This window comes from Peromyscus californicus, unplaced genomic scaffold, assembly GCF_007827085.1.
Source record: "Peromyscus californicus insignis strain IS unplaced genomic scaffold, ASM782708v3 Scaffold_3__1_contigs__length_106647218, whole genome shotgun sequence".
In the NCBI taxonomy this organism is placed as follows: Eukaryota; Metazoa; Chordata; class Mammalia; order Rodentia; family Cricetidae; genus Peromyscus; species Peromyscus californicus.
Window position 1 is genome coordinate 39,130,369 of NW_026294551.1, and position 9,331 is coordinate 39,139,699.

Sequence of the window (9,331 nt, forward strand, 5' to 3'; positions counted from 1 at the left end):
TCTTGTAACTGAGGACAGGGGGAGGCAGCGGGAGATCTAGTGGGGTGCGGCCACCTGTTGATGAGACAGTAAGCCACTGTAGTTTTCCTCTGCTTGGATGTGATTATCTCTGCTGCTTGGAACCTGCGTTTTCGGGAACCCTAGCTGGTAATATCCATGTTAAACTCTCCCAGAATGCCTCTCAGGCTGCACCACTGCTGTGGGGCTTGGAATGGGGTAATAGTGACAACCAGCCTAGGTGTGAACTTTCATTTCCTCCTTCTTGTAGACATGCCTACCAATCTAGATTGTGTACCTCAGACTACCCTTAATTTGGATGTCAGGGGATATACCCTCTTTTTTCCCTAGTGGTAGGGGAGAGGCACACATAATGTTTGGCCATGAACATTGTGTCTCATAAAATACCTTAACACGAAATGAGGTGGAAGTGTGTGTGGAGGGGAGTAAGGGGTGGCAGGGTCAGTTTGTTGTCCCTTGGTAGGTTCCTGGGAAGATGGCTAATTTCAGTTTAGAGAGTCAAGTACTTGGGCTGGGATGATAGCTTAATGGTAGAGGGCATGAGGCCCTAAGTTCAATTCCTAGGAACACACACACACACACACACACACACACACACACAAACAAGAGGGGAGAGAGGGAGGAAGAGAGAACTTGATGTTTTGCAAGGACCCTGTTTCCTAATTCTGGGGCTACAGGGAGAGTCTCTTTCATTTGTCACAATTCTTAAATGCCACAAGTTGGAGGTCCTTCAGATAAACAACTGACTCCATACACTGCTAGCTCCCCCACGGGGGTTAAAAGGTAGAGTTATGGGCCATGCAGAAAGTATTTTTGCAAGCTGCTTTAACCCCACTCTGCCTAGCCCAAAGGGAGGGCTGTTGGTGTACAATTTCTGCAATAGGTCTAAAGCCTGGCACACCACTGACTTCTCATCACTGTGATAAAATACCTGGCTAATGTAACTGGAAGGAGGATTTATTCCAGTTCACTGTTCACTGTTTGAGGGTACTGTTATCATGGTGGAGAAAGTATGGCAGAGTATGCAGCTGAGATTTCTCACAGCTTTGCAGATGAGAGAGAGAGAGAGAGAGAGAGAGAGAGAGAGAGAGAGAGAGAGAGAGAGAGAGAGACAGATAGACAGACAGACAGACAGACAGTGATGGGGGAATGTCTTTCTGTATGCTGTGAAAATATGTTGCTCTTATTGGTTGATAAATAAAGCCGTTTGGCCTATGGCAAGGCAGCTTAGAGGCAGGTGGAAAATCCAAACAGACAGACAGGAAGAGAAAGGAGAGGCAAAGCAGATTCCAGCCGCCACCGAAGAAACAACATGCCAGCAGACTGGTAAGCCATGCCCACGTGGCAACTTACAGATGAATAGAAATGGGTTAATTTAAGATATAAGAGCTAGCTAGCAAGAAGCGTGACTCATAGGCCATGGCCATGCAATTTGTAATTGATATAAGCCCCTGTGTGTTTACTTGGGTCTGAGTGGTTGCGGGACCAGGCGGGACATAGGAATTTTATAAATGGCTGTGGGACCTTGGTGCCAAGTGAGACCAGGAAAACTTCCAACTACAAGACAGATGGACAGACAGACACAGACACAGAGATCAAGTCATAATTCCTACGTCCCATCCCTAGTACCCTCCCTCCCTCAGCCAAATTCTAGCTTCTCAAGTTTCTGAATCCTCCCCAGGCAGCACCACCAGTTTGGGATCAAGTGGTCCGAACACCTAACCCATAGCGCACACATTTCATGTTCAACCCATAACACCCAGGAAAGATTTTAGAGATCTTAAACACTGAGGAGATTACACAGCTCGTTTCCATGTGATTCCATATTTTTTTTTAACAATACCGAGGCCTGAAATAAAAATATATTTTCTGAAATTGCACAAAAGTCAAAGGTATATTGAAACCATTCTCATTTCTTTTCATATAGCCTTATTTTGACTTTATTTTTGGTTCTCTAAGCATGTGCTAATTGGGTCCTGAGGGATACTTAGAGCTGAGTGGGGACTTCTGAGTTTGAGTGATGAGTTCCATCCTGCCCCTTCATCTCATCTCTTGGGCCTCACTTGTCGCAGCCATCCAGGCAGTCCTGGTTGCTCTACTCCATGCACATTGGTGAGTACGGTAGCTTTTAACTTGCCCAGCTCGGCTGTGCCTGGAACGTGGAATTCCTTTCCCTTTCTTCTCTGAATGTGGGCATTCTTGTTTGTCATAAGTCAAGTCCTTATCTATCAATCATCCTAGCTCAAATGTCACCTCCAGAACTTTCCTAAGCCCAACCCCTAGGAGCGTAACTTGGTCTTTGGGCTCATCATAGTTATTATTGAGCTCTGTTAATGAATAATACTAATTACTACTGTCACTGCCTTGCGTTCTCTCCTGGGAGGATCTTGACAGCTGGGAGGGGCTTGTCATCAGTGATGCATGACAGGTGTTTATCGTCCTTAGTGATTATTGGGCGTGGTTACTTTCTTTTTTCTAACAAAATGATGAAGTTAGAGAGGCGAATAAGAATGGGAGAATGGGCTGGGCGGTGGTGGTGGTGCACGCCTTTAATCCCAGCACTTGAGAGGCAGAGGCAGGCGGATCTCTGTGAGTTCGAGGCCAGCCTGGTCTGCAGAGTGAGTTCCAGGAAAGGCGCAAAGCTACACAGAGAAACCCTGTCTCGAAAAAACAAACAAACAAACAAACAAACAAACAAAAAGAATGGGAGAATGGTAAAGGGTTGGGGGAGGACAGGAAGTTGAAGGGAGGCCTACCTGGGACCCATACTGGATCTTTGAATTTGCCAAACTGGGTATTCCATGGGCACACACTCTAAAATGACAGCACTGGAGCTCAGTAAACCCCCATTGGAATCCCACCATGTTGCCACTAAAAGTGTGAGTGTAGATAAGAATTCATGTTAGCAAAAAGGAGCTATATTAATTCTGAACCCTGCTTATGAGTCTGCTACACAGCTAGTGCTCAGTGCAGGGTTATAGAGGCAGCAGGTGTGGGACTTGTTCTCAAGGAAGCTCCCACTTTAAAAGAGGGAGCTGGAGACAAGCAAATAGCCTGTGATGAAAGCAAATTTATAGAAACCCCACTGGCTGAGAACAAAGACAGTGTCAACTTGACACAGGCTTGAGTTGTTTTAGAAGAGGGGACTCAACTGAGAAAAACCGCAGTTGAGAAAACGCCCCCACCAGATTGACCTGTAGACAAGTCTGTAGGACATTTTTAAAATTAGTGATTCATGGGGGAGGGCCCAACCCACTGTGAGGGGGTGCTACCCCTGGACTGGTGGTCCTGGGTTCTATAAGAAAGCAGGCTGAGCAAGCCATAAGGAGCAAGTAAGTCTGTAAGCAGCACCCTTCTATGGCCTCTGCGTCAGCTCCTGCCTCCAGGTCCCTGCTGTTTGATTTCCTGCCCTGGCTTCCTTCAGCAATGGACTATAACCTGAGAGTTATAAGCTGAAATAAACCCTTTCCTCCGTGAGTTGTTTACAGTCATGGTGTTTCATCACAGCAATAGAAAACCCAGCTAAGACAGAGAGTATTTTATTTACCGAAATAAAAGTAGAAACCAAAAGTCGCCTTGCTTGCCCAGGACCAAGGGTGACTCCATTTGCATTCCACATGGGCTCTCCACTTGCAAAAAGAGACTGGGTTCTCCACTAGCTCTCAGCTCTTGGTGCACAAATGCCCTTGTTATATTTAACTTGTGCGAATTGTTTTAAGCTGCCAATTAAATAGCTACTTAAACTTTGTGAGTCTATAGTGCCTCAAGAAATTCATTTTCTCTTGTGTAGACCAAGAAGACTGGTGCTTGAGTGGAGGCTCTCTCCAGATGTAAACCAAGGGAGTGACTATTCACCTGCCTTCACTGAACACTTGCATTATTCCAGGCTAAGCTCGCCACAGACATTCTCTGGGATTAAAGGCATGTACTACCACCGCCGAGCCTCCCAGCACTCGAGACATTCTTGTGTCTAGTGCTCAAACAGACAGTAAGGTGATCTGTCAGCTATAGTGTTGATTGCCCAAAGGGAGAATTTGTGTGAGGATGTGTCCGAGCCATGTCTGCTTCACCGTTCCTTCAGCTGTCTTTCACTCTCCGCTAACCTCCTTCGTCTGCCTTGAACCATGTAAAGGGGAGTGATCCCCAGGATACTGAAGGTGAGAATTTGATCAGTGTAGGTTTTTTTTTTTAAAGATTTATTTAATTATTACGTACACAGAAGAGGGTGCCAGATCTCATTACAGATGGTTGTGAGCCACCATGTGGGTGCTGGGAATTGAACTCAGGACCTCTGGAAGAGCAGTCAGTGCTTTTAACCTCTGAGTCATCTCTCCAGCCCCTGATCAGTGTAGTTTTAGTCAGACATCTTTCCAAATAATAGTACAGGTAAAGTCGCTGAGCCTCAGTGGTCTCATCTGTGAAGTGGGGATGAAGCAGGATGGAAAGAGGAGAAAGGTGAAAGGGTCATAGGAAGGGAAAGGAGCCCCTCACCCTGGGAGCTAGTTTACACCTCCTGTTATCAAGGATGTTTAAAAGAACAAATTCTGTTTATTTGGGGCCAGAGTGTTTGTGGCCCTCCCTTTTCATCTCTAAATTTAAACAACACACCTCACAAACCTTTTCATTTACACAGAGTTTTACTTTAATGTTGGGAGCTGGAGAGATGGCTCAGAGGACCTGGGTTTGAGTCCCAGCCCCCACATGGTGGCTCACAACGGTCTGTCACTCTATTTTCCAAGGAATCTAATGTCCCCTGCTGGCCTCTGTGGATGCCAGGCACACACATGGCACACAGACGTATGTACAAGCCAAACATCCATATATATAAAATACTTTTTAAAAAACTTACTTGATTTAAAAAACATTACTTAGTCTCTCAACCTTTTGATAAACGACACTCTTTGAATAATGTAATTTAGAAATAACAAAACCACATAGAAAGATGTTGCAAAGACATAAGCATGACTCTTGCCTTGAGAAGCCCACACTCATGTCTATGTCCTGTACCATCCTTTCCCTGTCCATCTTCCTGTCTAAATACTTAAACTCACTAATCTTGCCCTCTCCTGGCTTATCTGGAAGTTCTTTTCTGTGGTAGAGTCAGAGATCTGGCTTTACTTGGGTGGAAGTCTTTAAGTGGGAGGGGAACTCCTCAGGTTGCTGATGGCATTTCTGGGTTGCTTCCCCTGCTGCCACTGACAGAGGTCATACTTTATTGGGTATATGAGATGAGAAAAAAATATATAGTATGTATGTATTCTCACTCTGGCACAGCATCTTTTAAACTGTCAGCTCTTGGTACTATGAACATCTACAAAAGGGATTGTTGTTTTGTCTTTCTGGTCTCTGGAACAGGCCACTTATGGACAACTTGTGCAAAAGTGTGTGAGGTACTAAGAAAATACTACAAAGTACGTAAATAAAAAGGAGTCAGGACCCGTGCAAATTTTATTCCACTGAACATTATAATTAAGCCATGAAGAGACTCCATGGCTTAATCTAGCATTGCTGTTGGCTCTGTGATCACACATGGATTTATGGTTCTTATATAGAAATGTAGTCAAGAAGTGTAGCATGTGAACAATTTCTGATAAAGAGTCATTCGTTGGGACAAGATCAAAAGAAAAGTTACAGGCAATTAAGAGCACCACGTTGTCTTGAGGAGACTGTCACCACCCAAAGTGCCTCCATAAGAATGCTTGCAAGACAAAGGGGTTGTTGCCAACATTGATTAGTGAGAATCGAATTGTTCCAAATACCAGCTCTCATGCCCCTTAAGCTCTGAAACTAGAGCGTGAGACCTGGCGGGGACCATAGCGAGAGGTCCGCACCCCAGGAGAATGAGAAGCATGTGTCCTCCCACTGCACCTTCCCATCAGAACCAGATCTAGATAGTGTAGCTGCTGAGAGTCTGCTGGGCTTCAGAGCTAGACTGGACGTCTTCACTTGACCCCAACGCCAGCCTAGCAGACACCTGTGCAATTGAGGATACATTCTTTAACCCCAGCATCGTGTTGCTGAGTGAAGTCTCCTTTGATACAGCCTCGATGCTCCAAGACAGAGAGAGGATGACACATTCCCTCCCACTGAACCAGACTGGCACCTGCAACCTGGGTTAAGATAGGCATTTGAAGCCTAACCCTGATAGGTATCTGACATTTCTGAATGAAAGATCTTTTCTTAGTGTTGAGTAATGACATACTTTCATACCAGCATGCCAAGGGGAAGAAAATAGCCCCTCTGCCTCATCATTGAGACTACTAAAGAATGGAGGCCACTTTGAGTGACAAAGAGAAATGGGGTGGGGAGAAAGGGAATTGGCACACACTGAACACTTGTACATGCTGCATTTTACATACACATACCAGCTCTATCCCTGTTATTAAGTTATTATGTTATCAATATTAATGTTATTATTATCCCTGTTATTAAAAATTCTTAAGAGCTAGCTCCATTTCACACATGGCCATACTTAGTCCAATTTTACACAGCGGCTGCATCTTCCTCCTCCTGTTTTTCATGTTTGTGGGCTGTATGTGTGTTGGGGTATGCATGTATGTATTTGCAGATACACACATCTATGTGCTCATGGAAACAGGCAAAAAGAGGGCATCCGATGTCCCACTCTATCACTCTCTGCCTTATTCCCTTGAGACAGGGTCTCTCACTGAAGTAGAACTATACCAGCAGCCAGCAAACCGCCATGATCCTCCTGTCTCCACCCCATATAGTACCCTAAGTTTATAGGCACAAGGATGGCCACACCTGCCTTTTAGTGTAGATGAGGGATTTGAACTCACACCATCATATTTGTGCAGCAAGAGCTTTTATCCAGAGTCATTTCCTTAGCTCCCGTTCAGCTTCTTGATTACCTGGTTCAGCTTGTTGATTACCTGTCTTTCTGTCTCCAGGCTCTCTCCTCCACACCTTCCCTCTATGAATTTGCATATCCACCTCTTACCTCTGTAACTTGAAAAGCTCCCCCTTGTGTTCACCTGGCATTAGATCCAAATCTCAGTAAGATGGTGCACAGAGCCTAGCCTAGGAATAGGGACTGGCGGCCTCTTTGTTTCAAGTCCAATATGCCTAGAATTCCTCACTTGGTTAAACTGCATGAGATGTTAACAGTGCCCCACACTGAACTCCTAGGGGGAACAGGTGGTTTAGAGATTTCATTTCTGAGTAACAGTGGCGGGTGGAGCAGCCCCTGAGGAACACCGCATTCTTATTACGTTTAAATAGCACCAACCTATACTGTAATTCTGTTGTAACGCCATGCCTGCCTGTTAGATCATTTTCTGTGATTGTGATGGTACATATCTAAGGTAAACAACTTACAAAGAGGCAAAGTTTATTCTGGTTCATGGTTTCGTAAGTTTCCATCCATAGTTAGTTAGCTCCATTGCTTGTGGGGCCTGGAGCAAAACCACACCTCACAATTGGACCATGTGGCAGAGGAAACTGCCTACCTCAGGGCAGGCAACAGGTAGAAAGGGAGCAGCACTCAGTGGTCCTGACACCTGCTTCAAGTTCATGCCTCCAATGCTCTAACTTCCTCCAATGGTATGGCACCTCCAAAGGACTCCACCATCTCTGAATAGTGCCAGGGGCTAAGGGCCATGCCTTTATCACATGGGTTTTTGGGTGGACATTTGTCAAAAACCATAGTACTTTCAGGCTAGTGAGGCAGGGGTGGGTGGATGGGGAATGGGGGTTATGTCACTATAATTATTTTGTCACACAAGAGAGGGAATATTTGTGACCCCCCAGGATTTCAGCATAAGAATGAGACTGTGAAGTTCAGAGAGAAGGGTGGGGTTGACAAACGCTTTGTAGTTAGTCTACAATCGGAGCACACTCATGGGCCACCACTATCAGTCTGTTGCACAGATGCCTTGGAAGAAATGAAGATTCTTAGCTTCCGCATCAGACCTACTGAAGCAGGAATTCTGGGTTTGGGGTGCAGGCTAGAGTTTAATAAGACTCCCCTCAGTAATGATTCTCATGCATGCCCTTGCTACACAGCAACCCTTTAAAAGCCATCTTACTCTGACAAGTCAGCAGTGTAGAAGATGCATGCTGGATATCACACTCACATAATTAAGTGAATACATTGGGGGGATCTAGTTGGTGCTTCGAGATACCTCTTCATCAGTAGGATTCCCTTGCATAGTCCTTATCACCCACATATCTAAGCTTGTCCCATAAGCCTGAGATAATAAATGTGTGTTTGCAAGCTGTTCTTGGATTACACATTCAATCTCTGCTCCCAGGTTATTTTGACGCACCTTCTAGAATTATGGTGGCAACAATCAGTCCTAGGCTTTCAGGAAAGAAAGCAAGGAGTGGAATGGTGCAGTGACACAGTCCCATCTACCAGGTGGCAGTATGAATGGCGGCATGTTGGAATGAATGAAAGGCTGGCATGCAAGGTTTGGGCTAACTTCCTTCCAAGCCTGTTTTTTCCAGCACTTGTTGAGAATAAGTCGACATCCTAATGCTATTTAAACATGTTTTTACTGAGAATATTCCCAGATTATTTAAGTTTGTAAAGACTTCTAAGCAAGATATTGTCTATCTGTGTCTTCATGGTCTTCTGACCATGGAGAAATGATATGTTTCCTAATTCTCAGATGCTGTAGCTGCCGTCTTTCTCTTTGCATCTAGTGTCCAGACAGGGCTTACCGCTATGATGTTGGTTTTGACGTCAGCAGGTAGGGTTGTGTCCAGCCATGGGCACATAGTATAGGACGTGTGTGTGTGTGTGTGTGTGTGTGTGTGTGTGTGTGTGTGTGTGTGTAAAAGCTTTCATATAGGATGCCAATGTGGCTTTCTATGTGAGAAGACTGTGGATAATACCTTTTTTGAATTTTCTACAGTGAACACATATGTCTTGTACAGCAAGATAAAAGCAGGGCTTAGTGCTTCTACCTGATTCCTAGGCTGGAGAACAGACAGGACCATGTTCCTTCTTGATATAATGATTCCACAGCCCAGGTCCCTTAGCAGCAGCCTTCATAGATTCCTCAAGACAGAAAAGCCTCCGTGAACACAGATAAACCTCAGAGACATGTCTCTGGATGCATGGTGGCAATTAGGCAATGGGCCTACTTCTAGACATTACATATTATATATTGTAATGGAATATGAGATAGGATGTATATGAAGGTACATAATTACTGCTGTACTATAGAAGAAATAGGAATAATGTTTACCAAATTATAAATGGTGATTATTTCAAAGAGATGAACTTATAGACATATCTAGTCTTTTGACTTACATTTCTTTAATTCTTTAACTTTTGAATGAAATT